Below are 22,663 nucleotides of genomic sequence, written 5' to 3'. Positions count from 1 at the left end.
GCCACAAAAGCGACACTCAAAGCGTCTTGCTCCACCCACCTTGCTATTGCAGGACCCAACGATGCTAACTTGCTGCCACCGATAGTCACTTTGGGTCATCTCTCTTTCTCTCTCGGGGTTTCATTTAGTTGGGCTTCCATGGTTTGAGGCCTCATTATGAGGTAACAAGGGGAGAGAGAGAGAGAGAGAGAGAGAGAGAGGGAGAGAGAGAGGATTCTCTGTTGCAGCCTCTGCACTGTGCGGGCCACTGGACTGGGGTCATTTACTGGATTTGGTTACAGCACAGTGCAGAGACATCATTCGATTCACTGCTGATGAGATAGGTGCGAAGTCAGAGAGAGAAACATGAAGAGAGATGAGCGTTTTTCCTCGTTTGGCATCAGCGACTTGAAAGAGGGAGATTCTAATCTATTGCTCTAGAGTCCATTACATAGGTCGACTTTATGGCGGGTATGGAGTATGCGTGGCGCAATCATCTTCATACGGGAAGAATAATATGATATGAAAAAAAGCTTTTTTAAAAAATTCAAACATAACATTAAAGGTTAGAACGAAACGTTTCGTTAGTGACATAGAATGCTATGTAAAACATTCCAGCTGTCAAATTTAATGAACAAAAAACATATTGCCAAAATTTAGCTGTCTTGTCCCGAAACGTCTCGCGAAACGTTCCGGACCCTGCCTGAAACACCATGTGGCACCAAAATAGGAAGGCTGAAATGTTTCATTTATCAAAACGTGTTACGCCAGGATCATTAAAAGTTTCGGAGTTTTGAACTTGATTAGGGGCCGTTTCGCGTAACTATGACTGCGGTAGCCACAGCCTCAACCCATAGACACTAAGGTGTCTAACAATGCTTCATCATGGTATGGGCCATCTCGATCACATTGCGATTCTTCGGCTTCAAGATGCATTCTCATAAGGGGTGTTTGTATTGGCAAACTCTTGATGAATACCACAATCTGCACAAAAACGAGTAAACTCATTAGAAACAGATTATCCGCCCTTATCCAATCGTAATGTCTTTAGCTTCCGGCCCGCCAATCGGTTCTCCTCAAAGAGTAATCAATCCTTAAAAGTTGGAGAAAGCCTCTGACTTTAGCTTCAAGAAATAATCCCATGTCATCCTGTTGTAATCATCCACAATTAGCATGAAATACAAGCTCCCTCGAAGGGACTCCGTCCTCATCGGTCCACAAAGATCGATAGAAACAAGCTTCAAGGGTGCGGAAGACTGCCTCGAAGCCTTGTTGGGAACAATATCACGAGTCTACTTCCCACGGATGCAATATACACAAGACTGCTGGCTCACCACAATATTCGGCAAACCTCGAACAAATTGTTTCTTTGGTGCCTTCCAAAGATAATCATAATTGAGGTGGCCAAAGCTCGGATGGAATTTGAGAGATAAGAATAAGATAAGTCAAGGCAAAAGAAGACCGCAACTTGTATACTCCATTCTCCTCATAACCTAAAGAAAGAACCTATCTTGATCCATGATAAAAAATCCGAAAAGAATCCTTATCAAGTTCAATCGACATGCCAAGTGCACAAATCTTGTGCACCGAAAGGAGATGGTACCCCAAAGCCAACACAAAGTACCTCGGATGTATGGGCACCACCCACGTCCATCTCGAATAAGATGCATGTTTCCCTGTCGTCCCTGTATAGGAATAGATAAATTGTCACCAATGAGAATCTAGCCATGCGAAGGCCACAAATGAGCAACACCTGTTGTTGAAAAAGGAGTCATGTGCCGTGAGGCACCACTATCTACAATCCACTCCCAAGTATATGGGGCTATCAACACAACATCAAAAGCCGTCAAAGTCGAATCCTCAACCATCTCCAAGTGGAGGAAAGCAGCTAATGAGGGAGTAGCCACCACTCCGGAAGCCTTCAAAGATTTCTCTTTCTTCTCCTTCTCCTTCTTCTCCTTGTCGAGGCATTCCTTCTTCCAGTGACCTGTTTTGCCACAAATGTGACAAGTAGACTCCTTTTCTTTGTCCCTTCTTAGATTTCTCCTCCTTCTTCTTTTGGTCCTTTCTCTTCTTTTGAGAGGACTAACCAACCAAGGCCTTAAATTTCAAAGCATTAGTCCCTTTCAATTGCTCCTCTTAGTCCAAGACTATAGGGACCAACTCTTGCCACTAAAGAGTCTCAAACGGCCCTAAAGCAATCAAGGTGGAATAAAAACCATTGAAACGAGGCGGTAACTGTGAAAGAAGAGTTATCGCCATGTCTTCTAAAGTGATCACCTTCCTTGCATTTTGAACTTGCATTTGAAGCTGCCTCATCTTGTTGATATACTCCCATATAGAAAATGACTTGTTGACACTCATGGTCCACATCTGTACATCCAAAGAAACTCGCTTCATGACGGTCATCTGATTGTATATCTGATCAAGCTCCAGCCATATCTCCTGAGCCACCGTCAAATGCTCAATATGAGAGATAGCAGTTGTAGTACATGAGACAGATAAAAACGAGCAAAATGCGAGCATTGAGTTTATCCCAATGTGCTTAAGCCTTTGCCAACTCCACCTTATCACTGGAAGAGAGTTTGGACTCGTCTTGCGCAGGAGGACGATGAATAGCCTCCGTTACAAGCTCCGCCAAATCATAGGACTCTAGAATGGCAAGCATCATGACATGCCAGATGCAGTAATTCTCACCATCAAGCTTTTGATCTAATGGAAGAGCTAGTGAGACGGGCACCTTTCAGTCCATGATCGCGTGAAACTCTGTCTTGGCCTCTAAAGACATCTTCACCTATAATGGCTGCACAAAACACAAAGAGCGGCCCCCTCTAACTGTGAGAATACAACTTGCTAGGGCTCTAGTTCGCTTGTCCCGCTCCTTCACCTGCCAAAGGCAATGAAAAGGCAAAATCTGCACTTGAAGACCCAAAACGCAGCCTTCTTCCTTCTCTAACAGCAAAAAACTAGTAGCAGCTTTAGCAAATCTTCTTCTTTCTTGCACGCCCACGCTCATCTCAGCCTTGTTCTAATGTGCAGCCCACCTACTCGCACTTGAATGCTGAAAATGCAACCTTGTGTTGTGCTAAGATCTTCGCTTCATATGGGTCTTACGGGCGTAGGAAGCACCGGGGATGTCGGGGTCGTGGAGAGTCGGTAATGTTAGTGTCTCCCAAAATCCGTAGAGTCAATGCTCGGAACCCCTTCGTCGGAACCATTCTCACCACACCGCAGCCTACCGCTCCTTTTCTTCAAAATCTACCGCCTTGATGGAACTCTAATATGTTCTCATCAGTTGAAGATTTCTACTTCCTACTTCCTACAAAGCAAAGATTCTTCGTGGGATAGTATTGAAAAAAAAAAGATGTGCATCTTGCCCTGAAGAATCTAGATCCCTTGACTTCCAAAAGAGTGGAGTAGGGTTACGGACCCTACTCCCTTTCCTATTCAAACCCAAAGAGGTATTATGTAACATTTGCACAACTAGGATTTAGGGTCCTATCGGTGATAAGTAAGATATTAGATAACATTTGCACAACTAGGATTTAGGATCCTATCGGTGATAAGTAAATAGTCTTTTGACTCGCAGAGATGTAAACAATCAAGATCTCCGCACCTTAGGGAAGATTAATTTGAACCTGCATGCCATACAGCAAGCAATGGATTTGGGACCTAGAGCATTTACCACTTCACCCTCGAGGCAATTGACCTCAGTTTACTCTCTGTGGCCCCAAGGGGGGTGGATGATCCACCCTCATCTGAAAATATGTTGCTCGATTTGGAATTTTCGATTTTGGTTAAACAACTATTAGGATTTAGGGGACTCCCAAGGATTTGAGGTCCTGGGGTCCCTCAAGAGAGATCCCGAGGGGATGGAATGGGCCACTTCTTAACCACTTGAAATTTCGAGTTGGAGTAGTGCTTCTCATCCTAGCCTTGGCTTGGTTAGAAAAGGATTGGGAAGTAACATAGTTATTCTAGCAAGATTCGCTCGAGATGTCAATAGCTTACCTTCAATTAGATCATTAATGGACTCTACGTTTTGTCCAATTTGGCTTAGATTAGCATGCATAGGAAGAAGGTTCTGCATGAATCACTCCATCTTGTTCTTTGGGATTGACCATATCGATATGGTCATTCTCAATAGAGTCTAGAGTGATCATTGCAAGATTTTGGATATGAAAGGAAAAATACAAGCTAGGGGGAAGATAGAACAATACCTCGTGACCCATCACAAGGGCAAACAAGTTGTAATGAGAGGATTAGCTTGAAATGGAAATTGTTCGGAGGGATTCCATTCTTTCATGCGACAACTCGAAAAGAGTCTGAAATAGGGTATTCTAGGAAATTCCAATAATGGGGTTGATTGATACGCCCGACGGGATTGATGCTAGTGTACGAACAATCATAGCTACTTCGATGGAACTCTTCGAAATTGGAGTAGATGAATAAATTAATGGATTTTGTGTATAAATTGTTGATGTGTTATCGCCATGTCTTCGAAAGTGATCACCTTCCTTGCATTTTGAACTTGCGTTTGAAGTTTCCTCAACTTGTTGATATGCTCCCATATAGAAGATGACTTGTTGACACTCATGGTCCACATTTGTACATCCAAAGAAACTCACTCCATGACGGTCATCCGATTGTATATCTGATTAAGCTCTAGCCATATCTCCCAAGCCGTTGTCAAATGCTCAATATGAGAGATAGCAATTGTAGTATATGAGAGAGATAAAAATGAGCAAATGCGAGCATTGAGTTTATCCCAATGTGCTTGAGCCTTTGCCAACTTCACCTTATCATTGGAAGAGAGTTTGGACTCATCTTGCGAATGACGATGAATAGCCTCTGTTACAAGCTCCACCAAATCATAGGACTCTCGAATGGCAAGCATCATGACTTGCCAGATGTGGTAATTCTCACCATCGAGCTTTTGATCTAATGGAAGAGCCAGTGAGACAGGCACCTTTCGGTCCATGATCGCCCGAAACTCTGTCTTGGCCTCCAAAGACATCTTCACCTACAATGGCTTCACAAAGCACAAAGAGCAGCCCCCTCTAACTATGAGAAAACGGCCTGCTAGGGCTCTAGTTCGCCTATCCCACTCCTTCACCTGCCAAAGGCAAAATTTGCACTTGAAGATCCAAAATGCAGCCTCCTTCTCTAACGGGCAAAAACTAGTAGCAGCTTTAGCAAATCTTCTCCTTTCTCGCACGCCCACGCTCACCTCAACCTTATTCTAATGTCCAGTCCACTTACTTGCACTTGAACGCTAAAAACAAAGCCTTGTGTCATGCTAAGATCTCCTCTTCAGATGGGTCTTACAGGCGTAGGAAGCACCGGGGATGTCGGGTCGTGGAGAGTTGGTAATGTTAGTGTCTCCCAAAATCTGCAGAGTCAATTCTCGGAACCCCTTCGTCAAAACCATTCTCACCATACCGCAGCCTACCGCTCCTTTTCTTCAGAATCTACCGCCTTGATGGAACCCTAATCTGTTGTCATCAGTTGAAGATTTCTACTTCCTACTTCCTACAAAGCAAAGATTCTTCGTGGGATAGTATAGAAAAAAAAAGATGTGCATCTTGCCCCGAAGAATCTAGAGCCCTTGACTTTCAAAAGAGTGGAGTAGGGTTACAGACCCTACTCCCTTTCTTGTTCAAACCCAAAGAGGTATTAGATAACATTTTCACAACTAGGATTTAGAGTCCTATCTAGGATTTAGGGTCCTATTGGTGATAAGTAAAGAGTCTTTTGACTCGGAGAGATGTAAACAATCAAGATCTCTGTGCCTTAGGGAAGATTGATTTGAACCTGTATGCCATACAACAAGCAATGGATTTGGGACCTAGAGCATTTACCACTTCACCCTCGAGGCAATAGACCTTAGTCCACTCTCTGTGACCCCAAGGGGGGTGGATGATCCACCCTCATCTGAAAATCTGTTGCTCGATTTGGAATTTCCGATTTTGGTTAACAGCTATTAGGATTTAGGGGACTCCCGGGGATTTGGGGACCTGGGGTTCCTCAAGAGAGATCCCGAGGGGATGGAATGGGCCACTTCTTAACCACTTGAAATTTCAAGTTGGAGTAGTGCTTCTCGTCCTAGTCATGGCTTGGTTAGAAAAGGATTGGGAAGTAACATAGTTATTCTAGCAAGATTCGCTTGAGATGTCAATAGCTTACCTTCAATTAGATCATTAATGGACTCTACGTTTTGTCAAATTTGGCTTAGATTAGCAGGCATAGGAAGAAGGTTCCACATGAATCACTCCATCTTGTTCTTTGAGATTGACCATATCGATATCGATATGGTCAATCTCAATAGAGTCCAGAGTGATCATTGCAAGATTTTGGATACGAAAGGAAAAATACAAGCTAGGGGGAAGATAGAACGATACCTCATGACCCATCATAAGGGCAAACTAGTTGTAACGAGAGGATTAGCTTGAAATGGAAACTGTTCGGAGGGATTCCATTCTTTCATGCGACAACCCAAAGAGAGTTTGGAATAGGGTATTCTGGGAAATTCCAATAATGGGGTTGATTGATACACGCGACGGGATTGATGCTGGTGCACAAACAATCATAGCTACTTCGATGGAACTCTTCGAAATTGGAGTAGATGAATAAAAATGGATTTTTTGTATAAATTGTTGATGCATTATCTCCCCTAGTGAACACTATTTTGATAATATTCAAGTAATAATAGAGAGAAATAACACTTGTTAGAATCCCTATCGAAATCGATGGGTACGAACCAGCCTTCCATCCATGCCAAAATAGGTAGAGTTTACTAAAAAAAACCTGCTAGTGGGGGATACCCCCTAGAGATAGTAAACATGGAACTCAAGAAAATGTTAAAACAGGATACTTCATGTATAATCCCGCGTAGTCCTTGATATTATGTGTTTTGATTAGCAAACCAAATGAAATGATACAAGCAAAATTTTCTAGATTCATGAGTATATGAATAAACGTATAAGTTATCATCCTTGCATAGCCATTCCCGGGATCTGCAACAATTATTCTGATCATAGTATATCCCATTTGGCTTACAAAGGAATACGCTAGCATACGCTTCATGCTTGTCTGAGTCACAACAATCAAATTTCCTGATACCATACTAAGAGTGGCTAATACTTCCAAAACCATATGCCACTCATTAGCAAGATGTGGAAAAAGAATACCAAAGAGTTGTGTAGATAAAGCTAGAGCTGCTACTTTAGAAGTCACGGAAAAGATAGCAGCGACTGGTGTAGGAGAGTCAGAGTCGAAAAGAAGATTCTCGATCTTCCCGCTCATTCAGAACCGTGCATGAAGTTCTTACTTCACACAACTTCTAAATACGTAAAATAGCACCTCAAAATGACACAGCAGCCCATTACACGATGTGTTTCAAATAAAGAAGGGCTTACGGTGGATACCTAGGCACCCAGAGATGAGGAAGGGCATGGTAAATGACAACATGCTTTAGGGAGTCAAAAATAGACATAAATTCAGAGATTCCCGAATAGGTTAACCTTATAAACTATTGCTGCATCCATAGGCAGACAAGAGACAACCTGGAGAACTGAAACACAGTCCTTCAATGCTCTGATAACATGTCAGAGTGAAGCAATGCGAGAGCAAATGACCAAGACAAAGAGTGAACAGAAAGAGAAGAGAGAGAGAAAGAGATAGTGAGACACAAAATCTGTAGTGAAGAATACTATATAAGGATGCAGAAATATATACAGGTGTAGAGAAAATATCTACATATGTCTCCATCTCGAAGATTTGTCTTTGTCAACCCCAAGAGCAGTCTCCACGGTTTGCAATGCGAGAGCAAATGACCAAGACAAAGAGTGAACAGAAAGAGAAGAGAGAGAGAGAGAAAGAGACAGTGAAACACATAAAATCTGTAGTGAAGAATACTGTATAAGGATACATAAATATATATGGGTGTAGAGAAAATATCTGCATATGCCTCCATCTCGAAGATTTGTCTTTGTCAACCTCAAGAGCAGTCTCCACAGTCTACAGCTTGAAATCTATGAAAACAACTGATAGAGACTACTGAAATCAGGGCCTATAAATAGGCTGGGAAAAACATGAAAAATAATGCAGTTTGGCTATTTTCCGGTTGCTGCAAACTACTGTTTGTTGAGAAACCCTTCACCCTTCACCTGCAGTGTGCGTTTTTGCATTTCTGCGTTTTGCATTTAGGGTTTGCAACCCCAAAAGGGGCACCATCCTACACTGACTATGCCTATTTATAGGCCACTCTCTCATTCATTCATTATGGCTGATTCATTTAGCCCATCACCTCTTCTCTCCAACCTCTCCACTACCTTCACACCCCTTCAGGAGGACATTGCAGTTCGTGGTTCGTGGCTGTCTTCATCATCTTCCTTGTGCTACGTCACCCTTGTTCCCTTATATCACATTCACTCCATGATTCGGAACTCCATCATTCCATTCATCAAAGTTTCTTCTCTCTTCTCTTCTCTTCTCCATGTTTGCATGTGTTCCTCCCCACAAACCCTACTATCTCGCTGGTACGTCATCTTTTGACATGGTATCAGAGCTGGATCTGCTCAAACAATGGCAAAGATCCTCCACTCCAATGAAGGCAAAGATCGGTGGCGGGTTCGGCATCCACTTCTCTTCTTCTTCGGCTGCATCAAAATCTCGTTTTTGAATGTTTTAGGTGTTTTCAACTTGTTGCCCACACCCCTTTCACGGAGAACATCACAGTCTCAGCTGTCCCTTGCTGTCATCTACAGTCAGGCACATGTTCCGAGCCTTCTATTTGCAGTTTGCAGCTATTTACAGCAGAGCAACTATTGCTAATCACTCTCCATTCAGAAAACAATCTCATTTTTGCAAATTTCAACTATTTCAACCTGCTGTCCACAGCTCGACGTGGACATCGCGGTCCAAGTTGGCCATTGCTATCTAGAACAGTCTGAAACCTGTTTCTAGCCTATCACACATTGTTCGAAGCTGATTTCAATATATTGACTGTTGCTGCTATTTTTTTCCTGCGTTTTTAGTATTTCTCTCTCCTGCAGGCTGTCCTGTCTGCGTTTTCTAGTATTTCTCTCTCCTCACTTGCGTTTTTCTACTGGTTGCAACCTCTTACTGCTGGTCATATTCTCCTCCCACTGGCAGCTCACTTCCAGCCCTTCCACTACCCTTTCATCCCTTGAGGCGGACATTGCGGTTCGTGCATCACACTGCCCTCACACCCCTTGAGGCGGACATTGTGGTTCGTGGTTCATGGTCGCTGACCTCTTCCTTCTTCAATAAGGCATACTGGTATCCATGGCTTCTTTACCAATAGATGACCAGACTATTGGGTGCTCCTACTATGGCATCATCGGGCACACCACCAATGCTTGCTGACTTCGACCTTTGCTCCCCACCCCTCCGGAGTACGTGATGAGTAACGTTTTAGTAGTCGCCTAGAGTTTATCTTCTAGGCGCCGTCATCCGTACTCTAACTAGAATGATCGGATTTTGTCTGGCTAATTAACCCTAGGTCTACCCCACAAGGGAAGCGTCCTGCCATTACCCACGGAGGACCGACTTGACGTTTCCTAATTGACCTAACAGTCACCTATCAACAACTAACTCACATCCGGAGGTGTCTTTGAGAGGCTTCTTGTCCGGAAGGAGCAACTGCCATTACCCTTCGTTCATGGAGTACAACGCTTTTTTCCAGTAGCAGGCTAAGGTTTATAAAATCCCTTGCAATGCTCTAGCGCAGCCGCCATACCTTTCCCCTAAGATAATTTACAGTTCAGGTTCTGAGACCAAACCCTAAGTAAGTCAATGAATCAGCCCTTCCTAGAGTTTCTTCCTAGTGTTTGTTTTTGGGAAAACCTCTCGGCTAACCGAGACCACCCTACCATAGGACTGGATTCGTCGGGAATCCATCCACCCGCTTTCCTCTATGGAAGTTCTTAGTTATCTAATTACCTACCACATTGCGTGAAACATATAAAAATAGTTTTATTAATTAATATCCTTATATGCACAGTTGTTCATTTATGTAATTTACTCACGGACATACAATCAGAATAAAACAATTCATTGATTATATTCCATAATGTGTGTTCTCCCGCCCATACAGGAGAAAATTTACAATTTCACGTGTTGCCTCATCCAGCAAAAAGGATTTACTAGCCAGAGCCCCCCTGGCACCCTTCCACCTCCTACTTAATACGATCCCTGCTGGGAGACCTCTCGCCATCGGAGCCGGTCCATACTTCCGCGGCGGTAAAAACATCCCCTCTTGGTATGGGAATTCAGCACCTATCCTTGGGGGAGGCATAGGGCTCCTCAATTTTTATATGTTCCAATATTTAATTCAATCAGGATCTAATCTAGAAAATTCACAAACAAGATTGATGTCTTCAAGCAGTTATGACTTCAATCAATCATGCAACTTTCAAGTTCAAGTGATGCTTAATCTGGTAGCAATCGACACTCGAGTTTCAAAGTAATGAACTCTTCCCCTTGGAAATTAACTAGAGGTATCTAGAATTTGAGTCTCTAACTTCCCAATTCTTGTAACCAAGTTTCTTGACCTTAAGTTAGCATTTCTCAAGAGACTTATCTTATTTCTATTGAACTTGAATAGAACTATTTTAGGAAAAAAAAAGGAACATGTGGTATCGCGGTTGGTAAAGGGGCGTTATCCGCGCCCGTGACTCCGTTTGTGACTCCCGTGCTTGCAACTCCAACTATTGCTTCTACATTATTAGGGTTATTTGCGATTTTCGCTTCTGAATTCTTTTTCTTTGGGGCCATGATAGAATAGAGATGAGAGTAAAGGTATGATAGAATAGGATAGAGTTCTTTAGTGTCTTCTCTTCTCGGATCAGAGTAGAAGAGGATGAGAGACCTTCAGCATATCTCGAACAGAGTCTCCTCCTCGATTAGCATCTCATCCTCGTCAAGATTGCTCTTGTTGCTCTTTTGGGTCATCCTCAAGCCGTCAATTTATAGTTTTTGCAAGGGGGGTGGGGGGGGGGGGGGGGTAAAGAGAAGGCACCTGCTTTTTGGCATTTTTTATGACATCATCGATGACAAGATTTCGCTTTCTTTTTCTATCCTGCAACTTGTTTGGATCATGACTTCGTCATATGAACTCTAAATATAGACGTTCGGGTACTTAAAACGATCGGAACGCATCTGGCCGACAAGTTGGCGTGGGTAGAATTATGAAAATCTATCAAAATTAGACGAAAATGATGATTTTTATAAATCACGTTATTTTTATCCACCATCTTTTGTCTTGGATGACTTATTCCCTTCAAAATAAGTCACAGTATATACTTGAATCCATCTAAAGTGGAAATTAAGTCATCTAAACATGATACTAAAAAACTAATCCTGCTTTCTGTAAATCTTGTAGAGATTCTGCAATTTTTTTTTTCATGTGTGGACGTACAATACCACGTATACGCACCTTAAAATAAATTAAGTAATGGGGGCATTATATACATGAAGTGCAACGGGATCGGAACCTACAAACCAATCAACCAGTCCCTCAAGGGTAGTGAAAGAGATGGGCTGCTAAGGATGTACTCGTGCCACATGTCCGACAGTAACAACGAGTGCTAAAGGAGTAGATGAAGCAGGAACGGAAGGCATAGCCCCACTGGACTGTGGAGTCGCAACGGTCTGTTGAGGCTTTTTCGGTGGAAGACCTTGGGCCTTGGAGCAACACTCCTCGTCCACATGGCCTGCTCTCTGGCAATGTGTGCAAAACCGGTTTTTCTTAGGAAGTTGCTGCCAGAGAGGTCTTGATTCTTTGGTTCCATTGGAGGAAGAGGAGTTGCCCTTTGATTGGCTTGCCTTCGCATCTAGCGAGTTCTTGCCACTAGTGGTTTTTCCTCCCGAAGAAGAAGCAACCAAACCCCTCTGCTCGGAATAAGGCTGTGATGAGGATTTCTTGTTGACTTGACTATGCAGCCTTGCGTAACGCAAGAACTGGCACTCAAACTCGTAGAAGGTTGGCAATCAAGGTTGGGAGATGATGTGTTGAATGAAATTGAATCATTTTGCGGGCAACTTATTCAAGAAGAACGTAACCTAATCGTCATCTGACTTTGGAGAGCCAGTAGTGGCGAACTTGACAAGCTATAGTCAGCCAGCTTGACTTTCAGATCATCCCCTTCCTTAAGAGAGAACTCTTGAAGCTCAAAGTCGAGATTGATGTGTGGAGTACGATCACGAGCCACATAGCGGTCGAGAAGGTGACTCCAACGCTCTGACGCAAGCAGGAAGTGATGCAACTAAGAGTGAAACTCAGGAAGCAATCCCTACATCAGCTCAACATTGGTTGTAGCATTGCGGACTCTCCGTTGACGGATGTAGTCAGAGTGAGCTAGTTGAGGGTCCGGCATAGGCTCTAGACCAATGACAAGGTCCCAAAGACCCTGAGACTCAAGCACTTGTTGCATGAAATTGGACCAAGTAGTGAAATTTGACCTGTTGAAACGTGTCTTATCCGTGAAGGCATTCTTGGCCGTTACAACAGGAGTGGTTGTGCTCGCAGATGGATAGTGTGAAAAAGTGTAGTGGAGCTAGGATGAGGGAGTGGAGCACACTTGGGAATGGGCCCCAGAGTGCCCACCAGGCATGCGGATAGTGTGCAGAGTGGATCCATAGGTAGGGATGGGCTGACTAGGCATGGGCATGGTAGCCACATGAGGAACCCAAGGAGGTGGGATGGGAACGCTAGGAGCAAAAGATGGGAATCCATGTGTAGGTGTAACCCAAGGAGAGTGTGAAGACGCACCATAAGCTGGGGATGGAAACCCTTGCGTATGAGTGGTCATGGGAGATGTGAAGCTGGGGATAGTGAGGGGGATGCCCATCATAGTCAACCCAGGAGTTATGGGTGTGCTCATTTGCTGAAAGATGAGAGGCACTATGTTAAAGGGTGGCATTCCCCCTAACGAAGTACCATGGTGCAAAGAGGTAGAGAATGGGGTGGAGAAGGAAAAGGTGCTAGGAGCAGAGATGGAAGATCTAACCCCTAGGGTGTGTGAAGCAAATGTGGAGTGTAATCCAAGATTTTGGAAAGATGATGAGAGATGTGATATAGAAGAGGGTGGGATGGGAGGGAAGTGAGAAGTGTGTGTGATATGCTCAAATGAAACAGAAGTTGTAGATGTACCTAAATTTCGTCTGCTTCGTGAGCCCCCTCTATTGAAGTTCACATACGCAAAGCCATCCAGATCCTGTACCTCAAAAGAAGAAACATGCGAGGGTTTTGATTCATGCAAAACAAAAGAATTATACAAACCTAACATTGGACCTGGTTGAGATGATGAAGATGGATCGCTAGACATTCCGAATGCCGTACATCCTCCATGATTGAAGAGGTGGCCAGCCTCACCAACCAGTCCGGATGTGGTAGCAAAACTAGTAGGAGGGGTGTAAACATCACCATACTTGTTGCGATAGTACTCCTCAAAGTCCTCTGTCATGTTAGTGAAATCTGGTGAAGGTGGAGTGCCGTCCTCCTCACCGAGTCTATAACGCCGTCTCAAGGTCTCTAATGATGGAGAAGCCTGATAAGACATCATAGGAACTAGAGAAGAAGATGTCTGGGACATTGTGATTCGGTTATGAGTCATATTGTGTGCCTCGCACAAAGACTAGCTCTCAACAATATCCGCAGGATACTCTTTACAAGAGCACCAGCTTTGATACCATGTTAAGAAGACTACTAGGGTTTGTATTGAGGACACACAGAGTGTACAACCATGACAGAAACACAAAGACACAGACACAGAGAACAAAACTCAAACCCTAAATGCAAAACTCAAGACTCAAACACAAACAGAAGAAGGGAGAGAGAGAACACAACTCTAAAGTAAATGAATGTTGTAAATGAATGTAAGAGTGTACAGTTTGCTCAAGGGCAGAGCAATGTCGGAGTGTGACGTCCACCGAAGACGGATCCCAAGTCTGTGACCACCAGTCGGAGTGTAGGAGTGCTGAGTACTAAATGGTAGCAACCTGGTCACCAATACGCAACAATCTGGAGGCTGGAAACTGGTAAACGCAGCAGTGTACCACCGATCGGAGGCTGGAAACTATGCGCAGTCTGCTATAAACAACAAGCTGAAACAGTGTCTGAGAGTGTCAGGGCCTGCAATGCTGAAAACGCAGGCTGGCTGACCTTGGAGATTATGGACATCAGGTTGAACAGCAGTCTGGGACACTTTGGAGTAGTCGCCAGCAGAGCTGAGAGCTGTCGCCCCTATAGCAATGGACAGACTGAAGATGATGTGGTTGCAGTCGATGATGGCTGGACAGCAGATGGAGGCGGGTTGTAGGCTGGAAACTGGGTGCCAACAACAGTAGAGGGTGTGTGGGCTGGTGTAACTTGCAAACAAGGATGATTGCTGAACGGGGGCAGCTTGTCTATTTATAGATATGGAAGGGTCCCAAAAATTAGGGTTTTCACTAAACTCTCTCGAACCGCTCCCCATTTTAGGGTTTCCATTGAACTCTCTCGACCCGCTCTCCGTTTTAGGGTTTTGCTCAAAAGAGCATTTTTAGTGTGTTTTTGGGCTGTTTAAGAGGCTAATCACCAAGTAATGCATATTTTAGCTCAACATTCCCTTGTATCACATTCACTCCATGATTCGAAACTTTATCATTCCATTCATCAAAGTTTCTTCTCTCTTCCCTTCTCTTCTCCATGTTTATTGAGTTCACTCTATGTTCCTCCCCGCAAACCCTACTGTCTCACTGGTACATCATCTTTTGACACTATCCAACTACCATGTGGCACTCCTCCTGCACCTGTTGCCTACCAATCAACTATTGTACCTACTGCTCCTGTCCAAGGAATAATAAGCTAACCAGCTCTAACAGAAATTCAGACTTACCCTCTATTTGCTATTGGGCTCTATGCATCAAAATGAGATTGTATTCACTTGTAGTGATCTCATAAGGTCGTGAAACTCCATGGTAGTCCAATGTTTGTCCGGCCATGTTGGGAGCCTGTGAAGCAAGCTGTGAAGGCCACTCTGACTCGTTCCTCGATGGATTTAGCTCGAATGTGAAAAGTGATGCAGAAGTAGTGTTGAAAGTCATCTGTCCTTTTGTTGTTCTTGCTCCTTGTGTAGAGCTTTCAAATCAAGATCTAAGTTTCTCTTAGAGTACTCGGCGCTGATACCATGTGAAGAAATACCCTAATACAAAAACACAAATAATATCGTACAACAAAGCACATATTGATAGAATAACACAATCAGGGTTATGGTAACTCAGAGATAATGAACACAAAGAATAGATGAAATGATATGACTATTGAATATACAATGCTCATGTAGCAAACACACTATATAGTGAATGAATATTATACCTCGAACTCCTGTATCTCAAGGATCAGGGCAAAGATAATGAGCTAGAGAGTGTGTCGTACTCTAAACGGATCCCGATTCACAAGAAGGCAGCCTCCGAATATCGAACACCAGCAAACACAGCCAAGGAAGGCTGAATCTAATGCAGACGGCATTGCAAGAGAGAAAGACTAAAAACACTGGCTACATGAGAGAGAAAACAATAAACACATGCTGCATGAGAGACTAAAAATGTAGAAAAAACCAATAGCATTAATCAGCATACTGAAATCAGCTCTGAACAGTGTGTGGTAGGCTAGAAACATGTGTCACACTATTGTAGACAGCAATGGCCAACTTGAACCATGATATCCTTCGCGTCTGAGGTGTAGGCAGCAAGTTGAAATACCAGAAATCTACAAAAACGAGATTAAGGCTAAAGGGAGAGCAACATACATATTTATAGAAAATTTGGGCCCTCCTAAGTGGTTTGTTCTTATGGGATATAAACACTCTCTAGAAACACATTTCTTTTTAAATAAACAACTTAATTAAGCATGTTTTGGGGCTGTTTAAGCGAAGCTAATGCATTTTTAGCTTAACACCTAATTGTGACACTCTTATCCCCAATGCATAGAATACCATCACTTGGGAGGAGTTACCGATAACTTTGAAGCAAGATGTGAAGCAAAATGAGGGATTCAGGAAGAGCAAGAATAGTCAATCATGCTTTTGTGGCTAATCCATCTAGGAAAGGAAAAAAGAAGAAAAGAGATCAAATCGAAGTCAACATCTGACTTTGAATATGACAAAGGAAATGAGTATAAGGAGTTTCCCAAGTGTCCTCATTGTAACGTGACCTTGCATCCCAATAAGAAAGTGTTGAAAGAAATATACTCACCTTCAACTTAGTATAAAGGATGAAGGAAAAGGGCCCATATTGTCATCCACGTCTATTCATTTCATTAGAAATGACCCTATCTTCCTTCACACATTGATCGAGTGGACTTGAATTCTTCAATGGCTTGCTCATCTTCTAAGAGTCGTGAATAGCAAAACACCTCAAGCCATATGAATTTCGTCTATGATTGGCTCCAAGATCTTTATCATTGGGAGGTTTACATCACCATAGGTGACATTACATCCATGTCTATTTATGATGTGGATACAATGCCATTACTTCTCAGTTGTTCTATTTAAGCTTTGTAGTTAAAATCTTACATGTGCTAGATTTGGGCTTCCATCTTCTCTTGCTTCATAGCTTTACCCAACTCGATACCTGGATTATTTTCACTAGGCCTTCTAGGACCTCCAGACTAAATTGAATGCAATAGTCAGTTGAGTGCAAGCAACCCCTACAAGAATACCAAAGCACATCAGTGTGGACACCAAGATGAAAGGCAAATGATAAAGAGTATAGGTGATGATATAGTGAATGCAAGCAAAAGCTAATTGAATAAGAAGACACTATTATGGCAACCTATAAATAGGCTAGAAGACATGACTATAGTGAATCTACTATCCTAGAGGGCCAATCTACTGCTTATAAAAGATGGTAGTGGAAGATGGAAAAGTACACTCCAGCAAGATGAGAATGCAGGCGAAAAGTTGAACTTAGTTGAATGATAAAGAAAGTTTATACAAGGCTTAATCCTTGCACGTGCTACAATGTGTAGCTACAATGAGGATATTAGAAGTGAAAAGATACAAACTAATAATGACCCACTAGACAAGTATGCCTAAAAATAGATAGAAATAATAAAAATACTCCCAAGTGGTGTAGCCCTAAAGAAACCCTAAAAATACTCAGGTGATACCCGAAACCAAAAAGATGGACAAGGCTTTAAAATTGGAACAAAGGATAATAAGACCAAAAGTGACCAAATGAGTAGATGCGAATAAAGCTCCTAATGCGTCTCACTCGCTTGCTCATAGCCAAGAGATTACCATAACCACTAATACCCCCTCTCAAATCCTAGGTGTGCCTGAATTTCCAAGATATACAAAAGATGATGAAGTGAAGGCAATTGAAAATCCTTCATGAAGATTTCCACCACAGTATCAAATGTGGGACACTAAATCAACTACAACTCCCCATCTTAAATGTGTTCGCGAGCATAGTAATATGGGATCTCTATGTGCTTCGTGTGAGCATGAAACACAAGATTCCTAGCTATGCCAAGCAGCTTTGACTATCCCCATGCATTAGTGTGGGTTCTAGCTATGGAAATCCAAGCTCAACCATCATCCTTCTCAACCAAACACTATCCTTGACAGCCACAAAAGCAACTCGATACTTGACCTCTATGGAAGAAAGTGCATCGATATGTTGTCATTTGCTGCTCCGAGAAATGGAACCTAATCCCAAGGTTTAGAAAAAACTTATGGTAGATCTCCAAGAGTCTATATCATTGGTCCCATTTGAATTTGTCCAAATTGTCATCGAGACCCCTTCTGCATACAAAATCCCATGACTCGAGTTCCCTGCAAGTACTACAAGATCTGCAAAAACAGCCTACCAATGGGGCTCACAAGGTCTCTATATGAACGAACTTGTAATGATAACTACAAAAGAAACATTTGGTCAGATATGAATAAGCTATATCAAGGACGCAACCAAGCACATGTACCAAAAGACATCCACCACTACATGTGAGGAATGCTAGGACTACTTGGACCTTGGGTTCATGGGGTATGAGATCGGATTGCAAGCCATCATGCAAAAAGTGATCAACAACTCAACCACACCTCTAGTATGAGATGAAAATGCCTGTGGGTTATCTAAAATACCTCTAGTTTAAAGAAAAGTGAAGAAGTTCAAGATTCTTCATCTCAAACCCAATGCTCAATGTTTCTATAATGTGTGCAATTTGCTCACAACGACTCCCACTAATGATCAAATCATCAACATTAAAAATTACATATTGTTGTCAATGTGTCAAACTATCTGAAATAGAGATTGGAATAATAATCAAATGTTGGAAGCCATGGTCAAGAAAGAAGCGGGCTATGCGTTGATGCCAAGCTCTAGGTGCTTGCTTCACGCTATACATGCCCTTCCAAAAGCGTTAAGCATGATCCTTTGATCCTAGGATACAAATAGTGGTGGTTACTCCACATAAATCTCCTCTTGAAGGTCCCCATTGAGGATTGCAGACTTAAAGACATGTTTATAAACAAGCCACCTATGATGAGCTGCCAATGCCAAAATCAACCTAATGGTAAACACGCAACTTGTCTCAAACCCCTAGTAGCCTAGGTTGGATATGGAAGAAAATAGAAAGTTATTGCTTATCATGCAGAGGGAGTTGACTAGGTCTAGGATAAATAAGATTTCAAATGCAGTAATTAGAGATGGAAAGAAAATATAAAGTTATTTTCATTACCCTTTGTATAAATAACTTATGTTAATACAAAATTCTTAGTATATACAGTGTTCCCCTAATTCAAATTGGGGTGCATTATGATACACAATAAATTGAATGGTAACAAGAGAAGAAGGGGTAATACACCTTGATCAGAAACTAAATGAATCATGCCCCTACAATGAGGCATGTTGGCATCTATAAGGGAGCCTTCCATCTTGTTATGGAGGTTTTGGAGAGACTCTTGTAGCCTCAGAGTAGAGTGGCGAGAAGAAGTTGAAGGCACAATGTTATCACTATGGTAAGAAGGGCCATTTGCGAAAGGACTGCAAGAAGCTAGCCACCTCATGGAAGAAGAAGCCGATGCAAATTCTCCTACGAGTCATCCTCTTCCCCAAACTTCGACTACGATCCTCTAGCCACTGAGAAGTCCAAGGCACAGAAGGGATCCACTTCTTCAGACTGAGAAAACGGCTTGACTGCCCCTTTCGCTGCTACTTTCTAGTCCAATTAATGCAATCATCCCTCACGACTCTCCCATGCCACAAAGGGAGTGTGAGAGTAGTGAGATGGGGCAGCAAAGCCTCTGCACAAGTTCCAAAGAGAGATGTCCATGATGCATCAACCAAAGCCTGGCAAGTTCAAACCTTGGAGCTAGGATTGACATCCACATTCATGTTGAGCTAGTTCTTTGATAGACAACAAGCTTGGCTCCTAGTCGTGAGCTTACATGAGGAGACATTTCGGCAGTCTGGCTAAAGGCACGGAATCCATGGTCGCATATGTTCAAATGCATTTTGGTCAAGATGGTTTTGCATGCTATTGTGAGACAATGATGATGAACACAAAGATATACTATGGTTCTTTTCTATTTTCAAGAGCTGGTATGATCGACATCCATATTAGGTTTTCTTTGAGGGACCTTAGTGATGGCTTGATCATCCACTACTTGGGTATCCATGGTTTTACTCTAGTGGTTCTATGTTATATTGACTATGATGAGTCATTATCATTGTCTCACTATATTATATCAGATCACCCATGATCCGAGAGAGGGTCTCAGCAAGATTGTCAACTCGTGTCAGTCTGTGCATGTCTAATGGTGTGGGTACATTTGTTAATTTTTAGGGATTTTATAGTATTTATATGAAGGCTCTCTCATCTTTCAGTATCACAGCATTCTAAAAGTTCGCAACACAATTGCATGATGAGAACACACTGCATCAAAATTTCAAGATGATGTTGCTGAAAAAGGATCTCATCCATTTTTTGTTTTGCATGCATTGGTCAGCCTCTTCTCTTGTTCTCCTTTACTTCAAATTTAAGCTTTACCGCCTCATATAAGCTTGTAGAGAATAGCCTTTAAAAAGTGACAATGGAGATGTAGCTCACAAAGAGCTTATAGAGAATAGTCTTCAAGAAGTGATAATTGAGATATAAGCTCACAGAGAGGTTACAAATTCTCTAGAGTTGCCAATGCTACCATCTCAATTTTCTCCAAGAACATATTCTTTCCACATCCACCTTTATGCAGCATTGCCAACAACAAATATATCAAGTAGATGACAGAGTATGCATATTGAGAAAAGCAAAGAAATAACAAATAACATACCCCCAAAGTCACAAATCCTTGAAGATACAAACTATGCGCTGTGAATCCATTTGATTGAATCAAGCAAAACAATAGATTGAGGCTATGAACCACATGTTTGCATCCTACGGAGAAGAAATGCAAGATCAAAGAGTAAACATGGATCCATAGGCAATACCAACCAATCAAAAGCATTGGGAAAAATAAACCATGTCAGAAGTGGTGTAGTAATGGAAGCATGGACAAATGCTAAAATAAACTACTGGACACAAGATTGAAGAGAAAGAAAACAAAAGAACATTGCAAAAGAAGTGAACTTAGAGATCTGCTTGGAAAATTGAATCCATATGCCAAACACGAGACAGTCATGTACAATAGAGTCACTAACTATGTGGGCATTGGCACTGGTTCCTCTCTCCAATGAAAGACCACCTGAAGAATAATGAAGTGGTGGAGCAATGAAAGCATAGACAAGTACTGAAATAAACTACTAAACACAAGACACAAGAGAAAGAAAACAAAACAACACTGCAAAAGAAGAGAACTCAAAGATGTGATCGAAAAATAGAATCCATCTACCAAACATGAGACACTTGCGTACAATAGTGAGTCACTGGTTGTATGGACACTGTCACCGACTCCTCTCTCCAACGAAAGACTACTTGAAAGGCTTAATGCATCGTGTAATAAGTCGGATCTACATAAGACCTCTAGCAAAAATAAGGTATCATAGTTAGATGTCAATCTTTTCAATTTACAAAATATTCATCTACAAAGTTATCAGCATAGGCTGTTTTTCAACATCACACATGTGACACTACCAAATCCAAACTAGGCACATATCCTTCGCTCTTCATATGCAAATTCAGAGCCTCCAACATTGCTGCTGTGTCCTTGCTCAAGCCATTGCCTATGACAAACTCTTGCAATACTTTGTTCACTTCTGTTGATGCACTTGCAAGCACTTTCTTTGCCCTTACACTTTTTCTCATTTCTTCCATTTTGATAGCTTCACTCCATCTTCCTTCACTTGCATACATATCCGCCATAAGCATGTATGCAGCAGCATCTTCTTCATTTGTAAACACAAGCTGCTGAAAGCATCTAAGTCCTACTTCCAACTCCCCATGAATTTTACAGGCTGTAAGGAGAGCCCTAAGAACCTCTTTGATTGGAAGACATTGCATCACTTTGGCAAATTTCTCTGCCTCGTAAACATGTCCGGATCGTGCAAGAATATCAACCATACAAACATAGTGATCAAGAGTAGGCTCAATTTTATGCTCTTTAATCATCATATTGAAATACTCCTGTCCCTTCAAGACCAAGCTTGCTTGGCTGCATGCTGCAAGAAGACAGAGAAAAGTGACATCATTGGGTTTTACACCTTGCTCTTTCATATTTTCAAAACATTGAATAGCCATGCCGCTGCTATGGTTCTCACCATAGCCATTTATCATGGCAGTCCAAGACACAATACTTTTACTAGATAACTTGTGAAACACATCATGTGCTTCCATTAGGGAGCCACATTTTCCATACATATCTATCAATGTATTCGCAACATGAAGGCCCCTCTCCAGTCCTCTTTTGGTTGTCTCAGCATGTATCTCTCTACCTGTTTCTAAAGCTCCAATGCTTCCACATGCTTTCAAGCTGCAAGTAAATGTGACAGCAACTGGATGCACATTCTCTAGCTGCATTTTTTCAAAACAATTCAAAGCCTCCTCACCAAACTCGTGCTCAGTATATCCTGCAATAATTGCAGTCCACAAGACCACATCTCGAACAGGAAGTTTTAGGAGCACATCCTGTGCTTCTGCAAGCGAGCCGCACTTGGCATACAAATCTACTATTGCACTCCCAATAAAGAGGTCGTTCTCAAAACCCTGCTTGGTGATATCAGAATAAAGTTTGTGGCCTCTTTCCAAGGCCTTTAAGCTGCTACAAGCCTTTAGCATTGAAGTATACGTGACATCGGCTGGGGGTACTCCGTCCGACCTCATCTGCTCAAAACAGTCCAGTGCTTCCTCGCCAAGCTCATGATCAGCATATCCTGCAATCATAGCATTCCAAGAGACGCCATCCCGGACCTGCAGACTCCGGAAAATGCACTGAGCATCTGGGAGGCAACCACAGTTGCTGTACATGTCTACCAAAGTGTTGCCAATGAAAGGGTCACCTTCCAGGCCCTTCTTGACAACGTCAGCGTGTACGGCGTGTCCTGTTTCGATATTGACAAGCGCAGAACAGCCTTTGAGGAGGGAGACGAAGGTGTAACTGTTCGGCTGGACATGTTCCTGCTGCATTCGATGGCAGAGGTGGAAAGCGAGGTGCAGATCGCCGGATTGCGCGAAACCAGAGATGAG

The 22,663-nt window shown here is 42.5% G+C and overlaps 1 pseudogene; it reads right to left on the bottom strand.

Annotated features, from left to right (window-relative positions):
• Positions 1-21,097: 21,097 nt before the first annotated feature.
• Positions 21,098-22,255, bottom strand: LOC148034914 (pentatricopeptide repeat-containing protein At1g08070, chloroplastic pseudogene; annotated as a pseudogene).
• Between the last annotated feature and the right edge of the window lie 408 nt (positions 22,256-22,663).

This window comes from Lygodium microphyllum, chromosome 6, assembly GCF_053477565.2.
Source record: "Lygodium microphyllum isolate KBCC chromosome 6, Lygodium_microphyllum_v1.1.10, whole genome shotgun sequence".
Classification (NCBI taxonomy): Eukaryota; Viridiplantae; Streptophyta; class Polypodiopsida; order Schizaeales; family Lygodiaceae; genus Lygodium; species Lygodium microphyllum.
This window is presented reverse-complemented; position numbering and strand designations above follow the sequence as displayed.